This window comes from Crocodylus siamensis, chromosome 15, assembly GCF_052110815.1.
Source record: "Crocodylus siamensis isolate JL-2025a chromosome 15, ASM5211081v1, whole genome shotgun sequence".
Lineage (NCBI taxonomy): Eukaryota > Metazoa > Chordata > Crocodylia > Crocodylidae > Crocodylus > Crocodylus siamensis.
In genome coordinates this window covers 32311322-32333882 of record NC_143409.1, presented here as the reverse complement: position 1 = coordinate 32333882, position 22561 = coordinate 32311322, and the positions used below count along the sequence as shown (strand labels likewise).

At 44.5% G+C, this 22561-nt stretch overlaps 1 protein-coding gene across 13 annotated transcripts in view; it reads left to right on the top strand.

Moving 5' to 3' along the window:
• Nucleotides 1-22561, top strand: part of TLN2 (talin 2) — a 383956-nt gene that overhangs the window by 137385 nt on the left and 224010 nt on the right. For 4 of the 13 annotated variants that reach the window (XM_090029615.1, XM_090029614.1, XM_090029604.1 and 1 more), the window contains one exon: nucleotides 488-560. The exons of the other annotated variants lie outside the window; for them this stretch is intronic. The gene's annotated coding sequence lies outside the window, so the exon portion shown is untranslated. The remainder of the gene's footprint in view (nucleotides 1-487; nucleotides 561-22561) is intronic. 13 annotated transcript variants of the gene reach the window in all.

Below are 22561 nucleotides of genomic sequence, written 5' to 3'. Positions count from 1 at the left end.
TCCCCTGCTCGACAAGTAGGCAGTACCCGCCCTGCCCTGTCGTAGGCCAGCCCCAACACCCAGACAGCTTCCTCCAGCTCTGCCAGGCATCAGCCCCTTCCCTTCACACACACTCTCTCTCTCTCTCTCTCTCCGGACAGTCTCCAAGCTCTGTCCCTCCAGCCCTGCCCCACATAGACTTACCCGCATCCAGCTGCCAAGGCTGCTCCCACCATTCTGCTTGGCTGCATGCCGGGCATGTACATTTGTGTGCGCACACACATGGTGCCCCCTGCGTCCATTCGCCTTCTACCTGCTCCCACCAGCAGAGCACAGCAAAATCTTGGACATTGGTTCAGATTTCAAAAAAATGCCCAGATGGAGATCAGAGAATCCAAAAAGAGGACATGTCCGGGAAAATTCAGATATATGGTAACCCTAACTCAACTGCTGTCAGTGCTGAACTTTTAGCAACCATGAAATTAAATAATGTCCTACCTTCTTTTAGAAGGGTAAAGCCCTCTCAGCGAACTGAGCCTTAATGAGGAGCAGACAGCTAAGGAAAGGTTCGGCTTAGCAAGGTAATGAGTCTAAATTAGTTATGAACAATTAAGCGTAGCCTGTTCCCACATGAACTGGCCAGCAAGCTTGAAAGCAGGTGTGGCCAAGCTATGGCATGCTTGCCACAAGTGGCATGGAGCAGCTTCTGTGTGGGACATATGGGGCAGGGAACAAAAAGCAGAACAGCAGATTGGGCTGGGGAAGGGAATCAGAGGAGCACTTGGGAAGGTGCAGGGCTTACCTTGTAGTATGCCTGACAAGAAAGGTTGGCCTCCACTGCTTTAAAGCACTGCTAATGCCAGATTCATGGTGAAATCAATGGTGTTTGACAAATGGCATATTCCTGTCTGAATATGCTGAAGTCCCATTGGCTTTTATAAGGACATGCATCTTTAAGTGCTGCTGAATCAGGGCCTATGTTTTACAACATAGTGGTACTACAAGGAACACATTTTTCTGATCCCACCTGATACTCAGCCTTGAGTGTTAACTGTCATCAAAAAGTCCAAAGAAGATGACTTGTTTGCTAATCTGAGTCCAAAGGTATTGTTTTGCTGTGAAGTCCTTGAAGAGAAGGGTGTATAATTGGAGTGTTAGTGCAGTCAGAGTAAATTACATATTGCAGCAGTATAATAAATTCATAGAAATAATATGGAGAGAGAGAGTGTATAAAATTCACTTTAATTAACATTTTCTTGCTTTCCTCCCATTTAATTTACTGTTTCTAAGCCTTGAAGTCAAAAAACTTGCTTGATAGAAGCTGTGTGGAGTTAATTTTTCTGAAAGAAAACAAATGTATTATTTGTTTAGAAGGTTAAGATCAATATTTTATGCTGGTCTTGGCAGCTATGAGGGAGCCATTGAAAGGATAAGACCAGATGCTTGATGTCCTGGCAAAGACAGGCTGCTACATGTTGTGCTGCTTGGAGCTTTTCTGTTGTCTTCCAGTGAGTTTCAGATGTAGTTAATTGCACAGCTCACTCTGGAGATGATAAATGCATGGATCAATGTGATCAGGTCCTTGTCTGAGAGGACAGGATAATGTTTTCTAGTGAGCTAGAGATAAAAAGTGGTATTTTTAGACATCAATATTTGCTGGTTATCTAGCTTTGCTGAGGGTCAGAGAAAACCCTGAGGCTTTGTAGCAATTTAAATGTAAGCTGCATGCATTAAGTGGAAGGTAGAGATCATATTTTGGCTACTTTTTGGTCAGCATCACTTTAATCTTACCTGGGTTCAGCTTGCACAAGAACTCTCTTCATCAAAAAGCTAATCTTTTTTTTTAATATGTATTTTAGCACTATCAGCAGTTGCATAAGGTCAGAATGATATGTGGACTTGAGGGTGGAAATAGACTTTGTCAAGTAAAGCCGATGTGTCCCGGCATAGCTGATCAGCTTCATTGGGTGAAACACACATCACCTATTGTCCTGTCCATAGATGTTGCAGTACAATGGGTGATGGGTTCTCCCAGAGTTTGTGGGGCCCAGTTCTTCATGCTCTAGAAATTTCCAAGCAGGATTGGGCCTCTCAAGACCTGGGATCACCTGCCTGGCTTTCCCTACTTACCAAGGTATACCCCAGATTTCCTAGGATGTATCTTGGTAAGTGGGGAAACTCTCACTTTCCCCATTTACTAAGGCATGCCCAGGAGATCCTGGGGGCACATCTCAGGAAGCAGGGAAAGCTGAACAGGTGCTCCCAGGGCTTGAAGGGCCCAATCCTGCCTGGGAATTCCCAAGGTGCACAGGATCAGGCCCCTGGAGCCCCTGCCCAGGATGGCTGGGGAAAATGGGTAGCTCTGAGCTACCCATGCTCTCACATCATAAAGTAAGCAGACATCAACTACTGAAGAGCGGTATAAGTTGATATCACCTTTGTTGTGGCCACTCTTTTTGGTGCCATGAAGGGCATGGTTATCTGTTTGCTTGGGCTATGTGCCACGCTATGTGCCACCGTAAGAAATTTTATAGAGGCACAAAAGCAACAGAAGGCAACATCTGCTTCCACCCTGGCTGTTATCAGCATAGTGTTGCAGCTAAGCCTGTGGCACTACCTGGACTCTCCCTGTGATCTCCTGTAGATACTGAAGAGGAATCAGTACAGATTTTTATGGAATCGCAGAGGTGAGGATCTTAGGGGAGATGAATCAAGTATCCATCACTACAGTGGCTTTGTCTTTCCTGTCGTATTTAGACAACTATTTAACTGTTGAGTTCAGACTTGATTTGCTGTGAAGGTAGGTATCTTCAAGATGATGTGGAGAGAGCTCGAGAGAGTCCAGAGAAGAGCCACTCGTATGATTAGAGGCCTGAAGAGCAAGCCATACGAGGAAAGGCTGACAGTGGGAAAAGAGAAGGCTTCAGTAGGATTTGGTGGCAGCTTGTATCAGGGGTGAGCATCAGGGGCTAAGCTAACAACTATTCACCAAAGCTCCGCAGGGGAAAACCAGGAGCAACAGTTGTAAACTCCTAGAAGAAGGTTTCAGACTGGATATAAGGAGAAACTTCTTCATGGTTCATGTGACCAGACTCTGGAATAGATTCCCAGCAGGCATGGTGCAGGCACCTACCCTGGAGATCTACAAAAGGAGACTGGACACACGCCTTTCTGGGGTTATTTGACCCCAGCCGTCTCTCCTGCCCAGAGCAGGGGGCCTGAACCCGATGATCTCACCAGCCCTTCCAGCCCTAAACTTCTGTGAATCTATATCAAAATCTGCTGTGCCCTCAGTTGTTATTTAGTTTCCTGTTGTTAACTGATGTCTCAGCTTCTGAGAGGAAGTAGAAATTTGTGTGTTGGTAAGTAATTCAGCTGTACTATATTGCCAACAGTGACTTACATAGAGCATCCTTGGTGTTTATACAAAACTTGCAGGAAAAATAGTCTTGTGTGTGTGAATTGTAGAGAACAGGCACCCTTAAATGTTTGATAATTTTTCACCCAGTACCTCAGTTGCATCGTTCAGCTGACCCTTTCACTGAAAAATGTCAAATAACAGGGATAAAAACCTAGTTAGCTTTTGATATTAAAAGTTAATTAAAATGATTATCATGTACTATATTTATACTAATGATGTCTGGCTATACAGTTGGCTGAATTGGATTGGTAGCTGCTGTAATAAAGAGACAGAGCAGGTGCTTTGGGGACTATTCTTGGCTGCTGAACTGAAAGCGGAAATTTACCCCAAGGAAATATGTTCAGTTTGTTCTTGTTGGCCTGATCTATGAATGAATCACTCAAAGTACAGAAAGATACCTCTCTGCTCTGACAGTGATACTGCTCTGGTAGTGTTAGTGACTGAATGTGTCAGTGAACTGTAGCAAAGTTATCTTCAGAATGAAATCATTGGACCATTTTGACTCTGGTTTTTGCATAGTAGTTCAGGAGAAAAGTGCACCCAAATTTTGGGGGGAAGTGGGGTTCACCATCTTGACTATGGTGTTCATGTCTGGGCATTGCAGTCTATGAATTCGGGATTCGCCTCCTGAAGTTCATAACTCCAGTCTGGAGAGAATAGCCACAGCTCCTTGAACCCATATATTACAATAAATCAAATGGTCATTTGGTTTTTTAATTTCCATTCCTTTACCAGTCCTGTGTAAGGAGGTACCTGTGCTGGTCACCTGTTGCTTCAGAAAGGTTAACTGTAGAAATATGACAACAATTAGCATTTGACCCCCAGATACTTAGAAGTTGGACAGCCTTGGCGTAACGAAAGTTCAAAAACTTCTTACCCTACTTTCTTCATTACAGTATGTGCATACAGAACCTGGGCAAAAGTGCAATGTAAGATAAATGCTGTTCTAGAATAACATGACTTACGTCATCAAATAGACTCAAATATTGACTTAAAGGATGTTTCTGAATTGGCTGCTTGTAATTTAGGGTCTGATAATAAATATTAGTAGGGAAATAGAAAAGGGTCGATCTCTTATTTCTCCATTGAGGGGGAGCCAGAAATAGAGAAACCATGTGCATTGGAAAGGATGGTAGCTCATGTTACTTTATTCAGCAAAGTTGGATATGAGAAATCAAATGATGGCTTCAGCTTAGATTTTGTTTGTCTGACAGCTGAAAGAAACAATTGACTTGGCAAAAAACAAGGTTTTTAGAAGTTCCATGCAGAGAACTGATTGTGGGAACTTTCTTTTTGGAGTATTTCCTGTCAGCGTATGTGGATACTGTTTAAACTGAAGGAGCCCAAATGATTTTGTAAGAGCATGTGCACAAATGTTTATTAGTAATAGTAAAAAAATTACCTTAATGTCTCTGTGGGAGTAACATCTAGATATTAGTGTTGCCTCTGCACCCTCCTCAGGAATGGGTAAAGCAATATATTGTAAGCAGATCAGGATACAGTTTCCTTGGCTGTGCAAGATCTTTATAAGAGCGTGGGATCCCATATCTCTTGGTTGCTTTTAATGTTATATAGTCCACTTGAAGAATAGAGAGGCAAGATATTAGCATGGGATAACTTAAGCAGGCTGCTTTGTTCTTTCCCACCGATACTCAGTCACCTTTCTGTCAGGTAACTTAAAGGACGTGTGCACTAATGTGCCTAAAGCAATACCCAGGGGTTCAGTTCAAAATGTACTCCTTTGCTTCAAAGATAGTAAACATTGTTAAATATGAAGGTGGTTTTTCCTATATCCATTTCATCTTACAAAGTATCACTTCTAAATACAAAGCAGTTTTTGCAGAGCACATCAAAATATGCAAATTTTTAAATCATTGAAGTCAGTGGAGTCAAGTCTTACTAATGATGTCTCTGTCAGCTGCTCCATCTGCACCATTACAGTGTTTTTATCATTTAATATTTTCCTTATACTGATGACAATAGTTAAGTTGTTTTTCATGACAAAAACAATACCTATAATGTCATGCATGAAGTAATGGTGCAAAAGCAAATTTTACTCCAAAGGCAAATACTGGGCCCAAACACCAGGGCTAAGTACCAAAGTCAGAAAGCCTGAGGCTAAATCGATTCAATCTTTGCAGGCTAGTCTATGCTGTATAGATTGAACCAATAAGCAAGTGAACAGACGTCACTTTTGATTCCAAAAATGCAGCCACATGCCTGCAGTGGCCTAGGCGGGTGCACTAGAGCACACCTCCCTGCTTGGCTGGAGCACATAGCTTAGGCCAGGGCTAGCCTGCCCACCCTGTTGCGGGGGGCGCGGGTTGTGGGGACATCCAAAACATCCTGGGATGCTGGGGAATTGTGACTAGGAACAGAGGTTGCACATAAACTGGTTTTAGTGATTGAAAACTGATTTAAACTTGTAACACAACAGAAATTCAGTGCACATAAACTGCTTTCAAAATGGCCAAAACCAGTTTAAGATGAACCTGGTTAGATGTAATATCAGACTTAACTGATTTAGGTCAAACCAGTTTATAGAACTTTTGTTCCAGATTCCTTCCTGGTTCAAGTTCACTCACAGTCCCCCAGCAGCCCTGGACTGTGCTGTCTTCTCCAGTGGAGCAGGGATTGTCTCACCTCTCTGCTTCCTGCCTGTGTCTGTCAGGCCCTGGGGGGCAGGGGACCAGGGAACAGACCCTCAGACGTTCCCTGCCCAGGGTCTACACAACGTGCAGGGGGAGAGAAGACCCCTCTGATGGGGTTTTTTTGACCCTTGGCAGCCTTTCTCTGTCCCTCCCTCCTCCCCAGGGTACAGCCTGGGAAACCAGCCACTTCGCTCTCCCCTGCACAGCTGCTTGCCTTAGTTGGTGCCACATGAGGGAGGGCAAAGGAGTTCCCAAGGCCCTGGGGGAATGGGCACCAGGGAGCCCCTGCCTTAGGGGGCTTCCTCCACCCTGGCTGGGGGTCCCCTAGCCAGGTAAGCACAGCCCTGGGGAAGCAAAGGGATTCCCCTCCTTCCCCTTCCCAGCTGCTGATTGCTTCAGCTGCTACCACAGGAGGAAGGGGAAGAGTCCTCCAGGTTGGGTGTCTGCCTGTGCAGCCCAGCATTGGGGCACCAGGGAGCCCCTGCCTTGAGGGGCTTCCCCCCACCCCAGCCCGGAGTCCCTCAGCCGGGGGCAGCACCGGGGAGCTAAGGGGCATTCTTTCCCTGCTGAACCCCATGGCTGCTTGCCGTAGGAGTCTGAGATAGCCTGGGGCAGCCTCAGGGAGCAGAGGGAAATTCTCCTACTCCTGCAGGTACGTGATTGACCTTTCATTAGATGTCTCCAATCAACATAGTAAATAGTATTAAGAAATTAAGAAACCTAGATATTTTGCTGGGTTTTTCAACAGTGCTTAAAACCACCCAGCAGAGATCACCATGTTATGTCTTTGTTATACACAACACGTAGTACTAGAGACATCTGCCCCAAAGAACTGTCCTAATAGACATCAGACAAAAAATGAAAGTAGAAAAGGGATCACAGACATTAGAGTGACTTGCCCAAGATCTCACAGAGGATTGATGGCTAAACCTAAGCCTCCTGATTCTGCTGTCCAGGACACTATCCATTGGACCCAGTGCCTCCAGTTCATAGATGTTGCTTTCTACCTTTAGTTGATATCTTTAGGTGCCTGTAGACGTGCAGGGATGCTGCTCCAACGTGATATAATTACAGTGTGTTGAAGCAAACTTGATTGAGTCTGCCAGAGTGTGCTAATTAGTGCTCTCCAGCATCCTCTGCATCTTGTGTTTTCAGTGTCCCCGTGCTTCAAAATGGCAGCAGGGGCATTTTAACTAAAGCTCATTGAACAATCTCTAATTAAAACTCCCTTGCCACCGTTTTGAAGAGTGGGACACTGAATGCAGGAGACACGGCAGGTGCTTTAATTAGAGTAACTCTCAGAACTGCTTTAATTAAAGTATTCCCTTCCGCGCCCCCCCGCGTCCCTCTCCCCGCCAGCGGAGCACATGTAAAGATGCCCTTTACTGCTGAGGTATAGCAACTGCTATGGTTTGCATTCCCACAGAGGGGCGTTTCAAATAAGAACAAAAATGTGACGCAGGACCTAATAAGCAAGTGGGAGAGCCATAGTAAACTGAAACTTCTCTTGAGGTTGGGCAGTTTCCCATTTGTAACCACTAGTTTGCTTGGTGATGTGAATGATTAATCTCAATTTTTGTGTTCCTTATTTCCTGTCTTTTGAATACAGTGTACATCCTAAATGTATACAGAGCCTTACTTAGCATTTTAATTCAAAATGTGAAGTGGATGGGAAATAATAAGAATAGAAATAGGCAGTGTTGTAAGAAAATTCCCATTTAGTCTTTTTGCTTATAGATCTGTTGTTCAGCTGTAGCTGTGAGGTCAATCCTAGGGGATGATTTGAGTTTGTACAAGCATATAATATATGATGGCATAAAAAAGCAAATGCATTTTTCATGTAATGGAATATTTTCATAGGATCTTCTAAAGTGACACAGCAGATTAATGTAGACAACAGAAATGTGAATGCCTTTAAAAAGTGGGTCAAGTGGTCTCATGGTTATGTATAAGAATTGTAGCATAGGTTTAGTTTAGGATGTGTCCTGTTGGGGTCACGTGGCTCAATATTAATGTACTTCCTACTGAATTTAGCACAGTACTTAATAATTATTACACTATAAATATATTGTAAAATTCTGAAGGATCCCTGCCACTTGTTTTCTTAACTGCACTAGTAAAAAGCAGACAAAGCATTATGCTTATGTTATAAGCAATTACATTTATGGTTATACCAGGGGTGTTAAATGCATCTGGCTTGCTTGGCCAAATTGGCTGTCTCAGAGTCAGGACACAGGGCTGGCTCATTAGGGTGCAGCATGTTGGCCCCCTGCACCACGTACAGCACCCATGGAGCTAGGCCCAACCCACACCCCACCTGCAGTGCAAGCCCCAGAGTGGGACTGGCAATGCTGCATGCAATGTGCAGTCTGGACTGGCTGCATGCATTGCACATAGGACATGGTACTGGCATGGGTCGTGCACTGTATGTTGCACCCTGCCAAACTGGCCCTGTATGCTAGCCCTGGCACAGCACAGTCCAGATCAGTCCCTGGGCCAGGATATAGTATCAACCTGGTAAGGTGCTGCATGCAGTGCATCCCAGCTGGCTCTGCCTGCCATTTGCAGCACCCATGGTGCTGGGTCCAGCCTGTGCCTGGACCAGACTGGCTCCACACCTGGCATGTGGTACACAGGGGCGACACCAGACTGGCTGTACATGTGGCATGTGGCACAATTATTTGTGTTGGATACTGAAGTGTTTCATCTGTATTTGAGGCCTTCATCTGAGGCCTGTAGGCCAGATCATATGGTTACATGGGCCAGATCCAGCCCATAGGCCACATGTTTGACACCTGTGTGTTATACCAGTTATACTTGAGCTTTTCTTCTACAGCAGTTCTTACTAGTTATTTCAGGTACCCTAATTGAGAAAGTTTTCCAGTACTCATGCTTGCAATGGTGTGTTACTTACTGTAGGGATAGTTGTAAACCTGTCTGAGCTCTGAAGGAAAACCTCTAACACATTTTTCATTAGTCTTCAATCTCCTGATCATTTATGGGATTGTTTTTGATTTGTAATTCTCCAGTTAATAAGAGTATAAAAATACCAGTATAATTAAATACATGCATTCAGTGGAGTTTCTTGTGGTGACTGGAGTTCATGTGGTTGGTCTTGAAGTAATGTTCACTGTGAAGACTACATTGAAATGTGTTATGTCTGTATTATAGCACTGAAAAATCAGTCACATGCTGCAAAGTGTAAAGAAAAGTCAGTGTTCTTAAGCATACATTTGTTCTATAAACCATATATAAGTCACAGCATCTTCTATTCTTTATGCTGATGACACTGTGGCACTAAGTCCAAATGTTACCCTGTTGATTCGCTTTTCATTCTACATTGTTTTACCCTCCTGCTAGCTGACACCAGTCCAGACATAGTGGGGATCACTGAAACGTGGTGGGACCCAACACATGACTGGGCAGTGACTATCAAGGGCTATAGTCTGTACAAGAAGGACAGGACAGGGAGGAAAGGTGGGGGCGTGGTGCTCTACATTAAAGAGGAATACACATCCTCATCAATTAGCAAAGAATCAGAGGAGGGGCACACTGAAGTGCTCTGGGTTAGAATACAAGGCAGTCGAGGGGAAAGAGACTTAATGGTGGGGGTCTACTACAGACTTCCCAGCCAAGGGGAAGAGCTAGACCGGGAATTCTTAAGTCAGCTTGCGGAGGTAGTTATGTCAAAGGACATGGTCATCATGGGTGACCTGAACTTTCCAGACATCTGGGAAGAGCAGTCAGCCAGGTCTGACCACTCACGTAGGTTCCTAGCCAGAATGCAGGACCTCCGTCTAACCCAGGAGGTGCACAGCCCCACCGGGGGAGATGCCTTGTTGGACCTGGTGCTGGCCACGGGTGATGACCTGGCGAGAAGGCTGCGGGTGCTTGACCACCTGGGCGATAGTGATCATCGCCTGCTGGGATTCACCATCCAGCGCAAGGTGGCAAAGGCCTGCAGCAAGGCAGCCGCCCTAGATTTCAAAAGGGCGGACTTCAGTGAGCTAAGGAGAATAGTCGGGGAAACACTGAGGTCCCGGAGGGGAGGGGAGCCAGGTATCCAAGAAGAGTGGTCGCTCCTTAAGGAGACTATCCTCCAAGTCCAAAGGGAGGTAATCCCAACACTTACCAAAGGGGACAGGAGGGTGCAAAAGCCCCCATGGCTCACCAAAAGCATCCAGAAATGTCTCCTAGCTAAAAGGGAGGCATACACCCAATAGGAGGGAGGGGCCATCACCAGGGATGGCTATACTGTAGTTGCTCGGGGATGCAGGGGGGCAGTCAGGAAGGCCAAGGCGGAGATGGGACTGGGACTAGCATCCCGGATCAAGGACAACAAGAAGTCCTTTTTTAAATACATAGGGGACAAAAAGAAGGTTCTGGGTAATGTGGGGCCCCTGCAAGACACTCTAGGAAATTCGGTTGTCACACCAGACGACAAAGCCAACTTATTTAACGATTTCTTTGCTTCCATTTTCCTGAGCAGGGACTGGAACAGCCCCCCCCCCCCCCCCGGGCCCCCGTTAAACCCCAAGGAAGGCACACCTAGGCCAAGGGTTAGTGAGGAACTAGTTAGGGAACTTCTGGAGGGACTGGATGTATTCAAATCAGCTGGGCTGGACGATCTCCACCCCAGAGTACTGAGAGAATTGGCTGAGGTCATTGCAGGACCCCTGGCACGGCTTTACAAGCACTCGTGGTGCTCTGGTGTGGTGCCAGGGGTGGAAGAGAGCCAACGTGGTTCCCATCTCCAAAAAGGGGAGGAAGGAGGACCCAGGAAACTATAGGCCAGTTAGTCTTACCTTGATCCTGGGGAAGCTTTTTGAGAGAATTATTTTGGTACATGTCCACGAGGGGCCAGCAGGGGAGATTATACTTAGGGGCAACCAACACGGGTTCATTAGAGGCAGGTCCTGTCAAACAAACCTGGTGGCCTTCTATGACCAGGTCACCAAATCCTTAGACGCAGGGGTAGCAGTGGACATAGTCTTTCTGGACTTTCGGAAGGCCTTCGACACTGTCTCTCGCCCCATTCTCATTAAAAAACTGGGGGACCGTAGTGTCGACACTTACACAGTCAAATGGGTCGCCAACTGGCTGGAGGGCCGCACCCAGGGAGTGGTGGTGGATTTTCGACCTGGAGGGATGTGGGCAGTGGGGTCCCCCGGGGCTTGGTCCTCGGGCCTGCACTATTCAATATCTTCATCAGTGACTTGGACAAGGGGGTAAAAAGCACCCTGTTCAGATTTGCTGATGACACTAAGATGTGGGGGGATGTGGGCACGCTAAACAGGAGGAATAGGCTACAATCAGACCTAGACAGGTTACAGGGGTGGGCAGATGAGAATAGAATGGGATTCAACGCCGGCAAGTGCAAAGTGATGCACCTGGGGAGGAACAACCGGCACCATACCTACAGGTTGGGGAACTCCCTTCTGGTCAGTGTGGAGGCAGAAAAGGATCTTGAGTCATCATTAATGCCAAGATGAACGTGGGCCGGCAGCGTGGGGATGCAGTCAGGAAGGCCAACCGTACCTTGTCATGCATCCACAGATGCATCTCGAGCAGGTTCAAGGAGGTGATCCTCCCCCTCTATGCGGCACTGGTCAGGCCGCAGCTGGAGTACTGCATCCAGTTCTGGGCGCCACACTTCAGGAGGGATGTGGACAACACGGAGAGGGTCCAGAGGAGGGCCACTCGCATGATCAGGGGGCAGCAGGGCAGGCCCTACGAGGAGAGGCTACGGGACCTGAACCTGTTCAGCCTCCACAAGAGAAGGCTGAGGGGGGATCTTGTGGCCTGTTACGAACTAGTCAGAGGGGACCAGCAGGCATTGGGGGAGTCCCTGTTCCCCCGAGCACTACCAGGAGTGACCAGGAATAACGGTCATAAGCTGGCAGAGGGTAGATTCAGGCTAGACATCAGGAAGCACTACTTCACGGTCAGGGCGGCTCGGGTCTGGAACCAACTTCCAAAAGAAGTGGTGCAGGCTCCTACCCTGGGGGGTCTTTAAGAGAAGACTAGATGTACACCGTGTTGGGGTCGTTTGACCCCAGTATTCTTTCCTGCCATGGCAGGGGGTCGGACTTGATGATCTACTCAGGTCTCTTCCGACCCTAGAAACTATGAAACCTAAGAGAAAACCTTGCCATTTTAAAAAGGAAACTGATTTTTTTTAAAATAGTCTCTTTATTGTGGGGATGCTGAGTGGTCCTAGGAGAAACTGATGAACTGGTACAAAAATAGTTAACCTGGTCTCATTGAGCATTGAGTAGAGTTTTTGTCCTTATGTTTTGTGCTTAGTTGTGTGTTACAGAAATAGTATGTGTAAAAACACCCAGTGCTTTGCAATGTGTGCAAAAGCTACATGACCTTGATGAAGTCAACTGAAGTGGAATCTGGATTTTTACTACAAATATCCTTCCTTGATATTTTATTATGAAAGGATGGATGTGGTTTATAAAATATTTTTGTTTTAACATCATTTTATGTATATAATTTTAAAGTGCCACCATATTAGAGTAACTTAAATTTAGGGATCTCTAGCAAAGGACTTCACTTGTTGCTTCACCAAACCAGAAATTGTTTTCAATGTGTATATAACATTTACAGTAAATAAAGGAAATAAATGGATTTCTGGATACTTGGAATATCTAGACTTTATTTTAGCCTCATCCACCTCTGTTTAGCTCCATAGAGGAGGATTTCTTCATTGACAGGAAGTCCCTCTGACAAGCTGAACCAAAGCTCTGTGGCATTGTTCTCAATTTCCCCAGCCTCTAAATATTGTGCAGTTTCAAATGAGCCATGGAGGTTTTTGCTTCCATATGAACAGGATCCATCAAACCACTTGTTTTTCTATTGAATTAAGCTTAATTTACCCCCTACTATTCCATAGCTTCAGGCTCAAAATGCTGCTGAGTTTGGCCTGGATAAATGGGGATATTTGGTGTAGAAATGAGTTGGGGAGTTGAAGGTTATGGCAAGTGAATCTGAGGCAGATGTGGCTATGGACACCAGGACAGGCATGTAAATCTGAGGATTTCAGAAGAAGCAAATTAGTTACGCTGTGCTTGTGCTAGAGAAACCAACTAAGCTAGGGATTAAGTTGAATCCTATTCTCAGCCTTAACCAACTATTGAAATGATCAGGATATTTCACTCAGCCTCAGTTTACAATGAAGTTCACGTTTTGAAGATTTTCTTTAGTCTGGTCCTCCTGGTTTATACATGTTTTAACAATAAAAATACAGGATCAAGAATGAACTCTCTACCACTGGGGAATCGTGGAAAACTGAGTATCCTGCTTTTGATGTCTCAAATTAAGTAAAATGTTTATGCCTGGTGCAGAGTCATTTTTTAGGTAGGAACTCTAAAAAATAAAGCAAGTTAACCTTTTGTTCCTGGTTTAAAATTCAGCTCCAGCAAATCCACAAGCACAGCATTTAGCAAATCTCCCACTGGCCATATTGGTTGCTTACAGATGTGAAAAAAACAAAATGGTGCTTTACTTTCAGCTCAGTGCACCCCCATGCCAAGCACAGCGCATAGCCAGAAGAGGCATCACATCAGTTTAACATGGCTTGCCCAATGCCTGTATACATCATGAATTTCAGGGGAGCTTTTTTGGCACTTTCATTGAATAGCTAATTCAGTCAAATAAGCTATTAGATAAAAGCACCAAAAAGCCCTGATGAAGCACGTGATTTATACAGACATTAGGCAAACTGAGTCAAACTGATGCAATACCTGTTATAGTAAATGCAGTTTTTGATTTTTTGGGGTTTTTTTTTCCATGTCTGGCAGTGGTCATTATTGAGGTTTAAACTTTCCTCTGATAATTTCTGATCTTCTCTGACTTCCATCTCAGTAATGAATTGGAGGCAAATCTTTTACCTCTGCCTGGGCTTGTTCATAGCTGACCAAACTGGTGATTGGCAAAGCTTTATATGAGTGAGGCAAGTGGAAAACTTGACTGAGGTTATGTTCACTCCCAGTTTATGTATGTTTGGTAACAAATGACATCTGAAGTTCTTCACTTGGAGGGCTGGTTGGATGCCCAACTGCTGCTGGATAATCAATTCCAGCCCTGACTATGACAGAGCTTTTTTCCACCTGCATTTGGAAAACAACCTCCTTGTGCTCTAAAAAAGGTTACCATCTGATTGTCATCTATCCCTATTGCTTTTGTGTTGGACTGATGTGATGCACTATACAGTGGGCCACACCTTAAATCAGGAGTGTCAAATTCATCTGATCCCATGGTCCCTAACCCTTGCCCCATCCCCTTCCTCCCAACACACCGGACTGTCCAGGGCAGGCACTGTGTGCCCTGTAGTCATTGGTCAGCTGGAGCAGGCACTACATGTGGTGTGAAACCCAGGCCCTGCATGTGGGGCCAGTTCATTGAGACCCAGGAAAAGCACAAGGGCTGGATGATGGAGCTCCATGGGCCAAATCCAGCCCTTCGTTGGCCTGGTCTCAGATACCTGCTGCACACACCAGCCTGGATCTGACTCATCTGGCCAGTCTAGGAGCCTGATCCAGCCTATAGACCAGTCCCATACTATTTATCTTGCCTGCAGGACTGGATGATTTTGACACTCCTGTCCTAAGGGATTGATTTTGGTCATTCTCAGGATTCCAGGGAAGAACAGCGGTTAATGGTGATAGGGAGTTGAAGAGGGTGGTTGATTTGGTTTGCTGCTAAGCAGCTGCCTGGTTTCTGTTTGTGCTGGATCGTTGATCTGCAGGGAGTGTATTGCAAATTTTAAATGGCAAGTCTCTGGAGTTCAGAATGTCTGTGTTATGCGACAGGCAAGGATTTCTTAGAATTATATTTTTTATTGGACCAACAGTGTAGTTGGGATAGAATTAGACAAGCTTTTGAAGGCAAGACTTCTTCAAGTGTCATTTATATGTCTAATATTAACCTTTGTCTACCAAACAACTTAGACTTTTAAGTCTTTTGCCTTGTATCCTGTTGTTCTGTATGCTATTACTGTATTTGCTAAAATCCAAGACAAGGATTTTTTCTTCGTTTAATATGGAGGGCAGTCCCTCATCTTGGATTCAGGTATAAGGCAGGGGCGGGGAAGGCAGCTACTGCACTGGGGATGGAACTGGAGCTGCATGCAGTTGCTGCCTCCCCCCACCCCAGCTCTCCCTGCTGCCTCTGCCCCCCCATCTTCAGCCTCAGCCTAACTTTTCCCCTGTCTTGGGGGCAAGTGGGGCAGGGAACAAGGGGCAATGTGTGTTGAGGGGATAAGGGGCCAGGGTCAGGTTCTTGACCCCACTGTCTGCCCCCCTCCCCCCCGCCTGTATCCAGCTTCCTATCCCAGCATTTGCCCCCAACCACCTGCCCTCTTGCCAGTACTTTCCCTGCTGGGGGGGTTGGAGTGGGGGCAGAAACTGAGTTGAGAACTGATGCCCCAAGTACTGATGCATAGTTTCATGATACTATGACTTAACTTTCTAAAATATAAAATGATTACATGTTTTGGAGTTTAACTTGTGTGCGCTGTCTACAGTCCCTGCCTCTGGGGGCACATTGTGCACTGCATAAGCTGATATGGCCCCTTTGTTTACTAAATAGTTATCTTTAAAGGTAACCCCAAGTACTTGTGGCATATTGATTCATAGAGGAGAACAGCTGTTGCTGCTGTGTACTACAGGCGGGAGCTACTGCCACTCCCTGTCAAGCAATTTCCATCTGCACAAAGGGAGATTGTTCTTTTCTGCACGTGTCTCAGTAGAGGAAGTACTTTCAAGTTCTTGTGCAGCACAGATTGTATTAAAATACAGATGAAACACTTCAATATCCAACACAAGTGATTTGCTTTATAAAACTGTACTAAATAGTTCATTCCTGTGCATCCAAGTGTGTGATGCATGCTGTCTTATCAACTGCTTTCCTTCTATACTTCCCTCAATAACTTTTTCCTCCTTTATTTATTTATTTATTTTTAACTAAACCCTCCTTCAGCCTGCCCCCGTAAGTGCCCTTTTGCACATCTCTGTGACTCTTGCTCCCTTCACCCCAGGAAGCACTGCATGTTTTCCCAGTTACTAAGCTTTATAAATCCCATTTCCTTAAAGCATCCCCTACTAACTATTTTTCATTCAGAGCTAAAAACTTCCTGCTACTTTCCTCTCTCTAAAAAGCTTCCTCCCCTACTTGTAAGCAAAGCTAAATGTTCTCAGTAGTCAGAGAGCATACTGTTTCCTGCCTGGGAACCAAGAATCTCAAGGATGGAAAATCATTACAATAACTTGCATTTAAGCTCTCAATTAATGTTTGAGGTTGTATTAAATAGTTGAAGATTCAATCCCCCATGCAGCTGCTATCAACTGTAAGTGAAAGGAGCATACATTAAGCTTAATTAAGCTTGCTACAGTCCTACGTGAAAATCCATTGGCATTCTAGGTATCGCATACAGTGATTGGCAGCTACATTCATGGTATATCTTAAATAGCTGATGGAGCTTGAAAGCAAAGAAACCATTTTTTTGGCAAGTATTCAAACTGAATTTTTTTGTGTGTGATCTTCCCTCTTCCACATAGGCCCAATAACTAATGAGGACACTTTCATGAATGTGCCTTTTGGTTTATGGAAATACAGTTTTTTTGCATGAAGCTATTTATAGTGTGTATTACTGTATTGCACAGGCTGCTCCAGTGGCTGAATTACAGTGTTTATTGTATGTATAATATACTACACACATCTTGGCATCCTGAGCACCTATTAGATGCAGGATACATGTTGTAATAAAGGAGTATTGACTTGTATCTGAATCAGGGATGCTTTGCATTTTGTAGTGTTGTTCAACATGGAAGTGCTTTCTTACATAGGTTTTGCTGAAATTAATTCTTATAGTTCAGTAATTTGGGAACTAAAAAAGAATGATAGTTTTTCAAAAAATACAGTCTTACTGGCTTAGAGCTCCTGATGGCTCCAAAGCAATAGTTGACACTGGCCATCTACAAACATTCAGTTTCTATTGGGAGAATTGCTGTTCTCCCAGTAGAAGTCAAAAGTGTGCAGACATTCAAGCTTTTTCTCCCAGGGCAATAATGGCTGATCTAGGAGAAAACTGACCTGACTATAATGAGATATAGGGCAGGGCAGTTGGTGATGGACGCGTGAGAGAAGGCAGAACTCTTTAACAAGTTCTTTGCCTCCGTGTTCCTGTCTGCTGACAAGGGGGTGCTCTCAGGTGACAGCGTAGAGAGGCCCAGGGAGGATGCGAGTCCCCCGACTGTTAGTTTAGACCTAATTAAGGGTTACCTGGAGGGCTTAGATGTATCCAACTCAGTGGGCCCGGATGACCTTCTTCCGCGGGTCCTGAGGCAATTAGCTGGTGTCATTGCAGAGCCATTGGCAGGGCTGTCTGAGGACTCCTGGTGCTCAGGCCAAGTCCCTGAGGACTGGAAAAGGGCCAGTGTGGTCCCTATTTTCAAGAAGGGGAGGAAGGAAGAGCCTGGCAACTACACGCCAGTCAGCCTCACTTCTATCCTGGGGAAGGTCTTTGAAAAAATTATCAAGGGCCACATTTAGGAGAGCCCTGCAGGGGAAGTGATGTTGAGGGGTAACCAACACGGGTTCGTGCAAGGCTGATCCTGCCTGACTAACCTGGTCTCTTTCTATGACCAGGTAACAAAGAGCTTAGATGGGAAGGAGGAAGTCGATGTTGTCTTCTTGGACTTCCAGAAGGCCTTCGACACAGTGTCTCACCCAATTCTGGTGGGCAAGCTGAGGGACTGCGGCATTGATGAATGCACGGTCACGTGGGTGGCAAACTGGCTCCAGGGGTGCACCTAGAGGGTGGTGGTGGATGGGTCGATGTCAACCTGGGAGGGTGTGGGCAGTGGAGTCCCCCAGGGCTAGGTCCTTGGGCCAGTGCTGTTCAACATCTTCATTAGCGACCTGGATGAGGGCGTGGAGAGCACCCTGTTCAAGTTTGCTGATGACACCAAGCTGTGGGGTAAAGTGAATGCACCGGCAGGCAGGGACCGCATCCAGGCAGACCTGGATAGGTTGGAGAAGTGGGCAGATCTGAACAGGATGCGGTTCAACAAGAACAAGGGCAGAGTGCTGCCCCTGGGGAGAGGGAACCACCATTATGGTTATAGGTTAGGGGCTGCCCCTCTTGGCAGCACAGAGGCAGAGAGGGATCTTGGAGTCAGGATTGACTCCAGGATGAATATGAGTCGCCAATGCAACGAAGCAATAGGCAGAGCCAACCGCACCCTGTCATGCATCAACAGGGGCCTCACTAACAGGTCCAGACAGGTCTTGCTCCCCCTCTATGCAGTGCTGGTCAGGCCGCAGCTGTAGTACTGTGTCCAGTTCTGGGCGCCGTGCTTCAAGAGGGACGTGGAGAACATGGAGAGGGTCCAGAGGAGGCCACTCATATGGTTGGGGGCCTCCGTGGCCAGCCCTATGAGGAGAGGCTGAGGGACCTGAATCTCTTCAGTCTCCACAAGAGGAGACTGAGGGGAGATCTTGAGGCTGCCTACAACCTTATCAGGGGCCAGCAGCAGGGACTCGGGGAAAGTCGGTTCACCAGGGCCCCCCTTGGAGTCACCAGGAACAATGGCCACAAGCTGAGGGAGGATAGGTTTAGGTTAGATATTAGGAAGAACTACTTCACTGTAAGGATGGCCAGAGCCTGGAATAGGCTTCCCAGAGAGGCGGTGCTCTCACCTTCCCTGGAAATCTTCAAGAGGAGACCGGATAGGCACCTGTCTGGGGTCTTATGACCCCTGCCACCCCCAGTGCTCCTTCCTGCCTAGATGATCTGTCTAGGTCCCTTCCAACTCATTGATTCTATGATTCTAAGATAGAAACTTTCTGGGAGATTGAACATCTGCATGCTGTCTCCCAGCTTAATGTCTCCTGGGCGTGAAGAGGAGTGGAACCGAGGGAAAGAGTCCCATGCCTTCCAAAGACTGAGGTCACCCTGGTTTGCAGAAGAAATGGGGGACAGCTGTTTCTACCCCTGCCATAGATTGAGAGGGAAGAGAAGGACCAGTTGTTCCCTGCCTATTTCTCACTTCATAGTCTCTGGTGTGAAGCAGGCAGGGGTCTTTGCCATGCTGCCCCAGTTCCCCAGGAATGGGTGGGCTAGAGCTGCCCATTCTTTCCCAAGACAGGAATCATCTCAGTCTTGGGAAGGAGCAGTTGCAGGCTGAATATTGGTACTGCTCCCTTCTAGATTTATTTCTAGCTGTGGAAATTTTCTTCTAGAATTGAACATTTGTATGTGGCCTGTATGTATTATAAATAGTAGTAATAATTGATCAAGACCCAGAGCTTTTGCCATGGAGAAGCATGACTTAGCTTAATTAAGATCGGAGGTTGGTTTCATTTGGAGCATACGAGTACATCTTACGAAGTGGAAAGAAAAGACCATTTGGGGCTGGACTAGATGATCTTGTCCCTTCTTATGATCCTGGAGAATTGCTTGCTGTGAGTAGTAGAATAATACTAGTAAAATGATTGGTTTTCCTTAAATATTATTTGTCATTTTTATATGGCATTGAGTTTCATTGTTCCATCAAAAAATCTGATTTAATTTACTCATCTGGCATGCTAGATACTGAGGTCTTCATCAAAAAGTTGCATAGATGTATCATAAACTAACTAGTTGCCACTACTGTAGCTTATCATGTTGCCATTTTGACAGTATTGACATGACAACTTAATGTGAAAAACCCTGGGTACAGGCACACTTTTTGTAAGCCATTTAATAAACTCTTCCATCTGTTCATATTTTGAACAATTGTTTGAAAGGAGAGTGAACCTAGTAAAAGAAAGAAAAGCTTAATCTTTAGCTTGTCTTTGCATAGGTCAGGAGCTATGATAAATACTGCTGATATGCATTACAAAAGAAGTTTGTGCTGCTTGCCTGATCTTTCCTGTCACTCAGAGTAGGAGTTAACACGTGAAGTTCTGATATTTCCTTTACTAAGAAAGCTAGTTAATAGAATATATGATGCCACCATATTCTCGCTGTTTAGTACTCTCCAGTTCTATTTCCAAATCGTTGTCCAAAGATACCACCTCCTTTTCTTCCTTTGTTCATGTCATGATTAAAAGCCTGCATTACAGATGTTATAATTGTCTCAACGCAGTTGTTTTATAGTCCGCTCTTTTCTTTTAAAGGTAGCTTATTAATTCCTTTCCCAAACGTTCTTTTACCTTGAGCCTAATCCTGCTCAGCAAGTCTGTGGTTATTATTTTTCATTGCCCTAAAATATATGCATTTAAAAATTCAGTATTTAATATAGTATTCTGAGTTTTGCACAGTATAAATGTAAAAGACTGATATTTCTATTATTAATGAATTATTTCATGGGTGGCTAGACAATGAAGTCATAAATTTTTGCTTGTTCATAATACAGCAGAGACTGATTTTGTACAGCAGAGAAAAATGTTTTAATGATCTTGTCTTGATGCTGGAACTTGAATACACAGTTTAGAAAATTAGACCCATTTATTTTGAGACAAGCCAGTGGTCCAGGAAAAATGCACAGTAGCTATTGGATATTTTTATTAGAAACTCTAAGAAGATTTAACTTAAATTTTCTAAAATATGCAAAATGTTGGAAAGTGAATCTATGAGAAGAGTGATTTATTTACAGATGGATGTGCCTTATTTCACCATTCAGATTTTAAAAATTAAAGTAGCTGAGGGTATGTTAAATTTAAAGAGAAATTTTTGGCTTGCGGCCCAAATTCTGTTCTGACATTGGTGCAATCCCAATGGGTTTATGCTAATGTAACTAAGGAATAACTGACCTCAGGACTTTTATTTTAATATGGAGTATATTACTGCCTTCAGCTCCAAAAATATTTGGTGTAAACTTGTGAGCAGCCATAATCTCTATGTTCAAACTGCTTTCATTAATTTGAAGTTGTCTGCGTTCAGTGGTTAAAAGCTGCAGACTGAGATACTAGTCTGGAATCTTGTATTTCTATGCCCCCAGTCTGGACATTAACTGAATTATCATGGTAATGAGTGGGTTCTTTCAAGCTAGTGTAGAATATTTAGCTACATGTGTTGCATTAAAATTCATAGGAAGTGTTTGGCTAAATTGCCTGTAGTGTACACAGAGTTTTGATAATTAGAGTAGAAGGGAGGATATGCTCTGAAATCTAGTGCCCAAGTCTGTTTAGTCTGCTTATTTGAATGACCCTTAGTAGTCACCATTTAAATATTTGCAGCTTTCATTTTGGAAGGGCTTGGTACAAGACTTAACTAAAACCACAATGATGTTAAATATTTGGGAAGGCAACCACTCTCTCAAGGGCTATGCCTACAAATGTGTAAAACAAGTTGATTTTTTTGGCCTCCAGTCTCAGAGCACACTTATTTTCAGTGTTAAGAAACCGGAGTCACGCTAGGATCATCTTAAGTGTAGTTTTGGTATAGTAAGAGACGTTTTTCCTCTCAAAGAGGGTCGAATGTTCTCTTTGAACAAGGTACAAACCTACTTATTCATAAGGCCAGGAATGTCTGAGTCTGATTCTTAACTTGATCTCATCTCAAGCACAGCCTGTTCTTAAAATTCACTTTATTTTTTCAAACAAATGATTCAGTGATTGATACTTTTTGGGTGGATGTATGCCAGGAGAAAACAAAAACCCATCAGATCCAGTTTTTAACATCAACATTGCCACAAGTTTTGTTTGTTATGGCAGTTGATTATTATCTACTATGAGGTTAAACATTTTCAATATTGTTGTTCTCAAAGGTCTGGATATACCACATATTAATAATGGTATAACATATATAGGTTGTTGGACAGCTCTCCAAGCAAAACTGACAGATATTATTTTAAGCATCTCACTCCTGGGGGTTGGCAATCTAATAATAAATACCATTGTTTGTATTGAGCAGACTTTTTTTTGGTATGCACTAGTGTAGTTTTACCCATATGTTTTCCTGTAGTAGCACCACTGCATCAGGTTCTTGGAAATTACACCCATATAGGGTTATATCTGCTCTTTTTTTATACCAGTGTGAGATTAGTTACACCAGTGTAAATTAGGGTGGCCATCATAGAGGACAGTCTGGTTGTCCTCTATTGATATGAAACCAGATGCTTTTAAGTCCTCTATTTTTCCTTGAAGAGAAAGGCATAAGGCATCTGGTTTTGTATCACTAGAGGACAGAGTAGCAGAAAACAGGAATGTACTCTATGATAGCCACCCTAGTGTAAATGCATATGGCTGATGTAATAACCCTACATCTGTTGCTACAGAACCAGGCAAGAATAGGAGGGAGACAGTGTGTCCTGTTTGACAGTAGCAAAATGAAATCCTCCCCTTTTTCGTAGGCTTTTGTTGTAGATTAAAGAAACTGGAATTGTATTATAAACTTTTAAGGAATAATTTATTAAAAAGAAACCATGGATATTGGAAATGTAATGGAGAGTGTCTGGAAACCATTCCCTGGTCCACAGTGACTGCAGTTTATGTTCTGCAGCTTCTTGGAACTTGT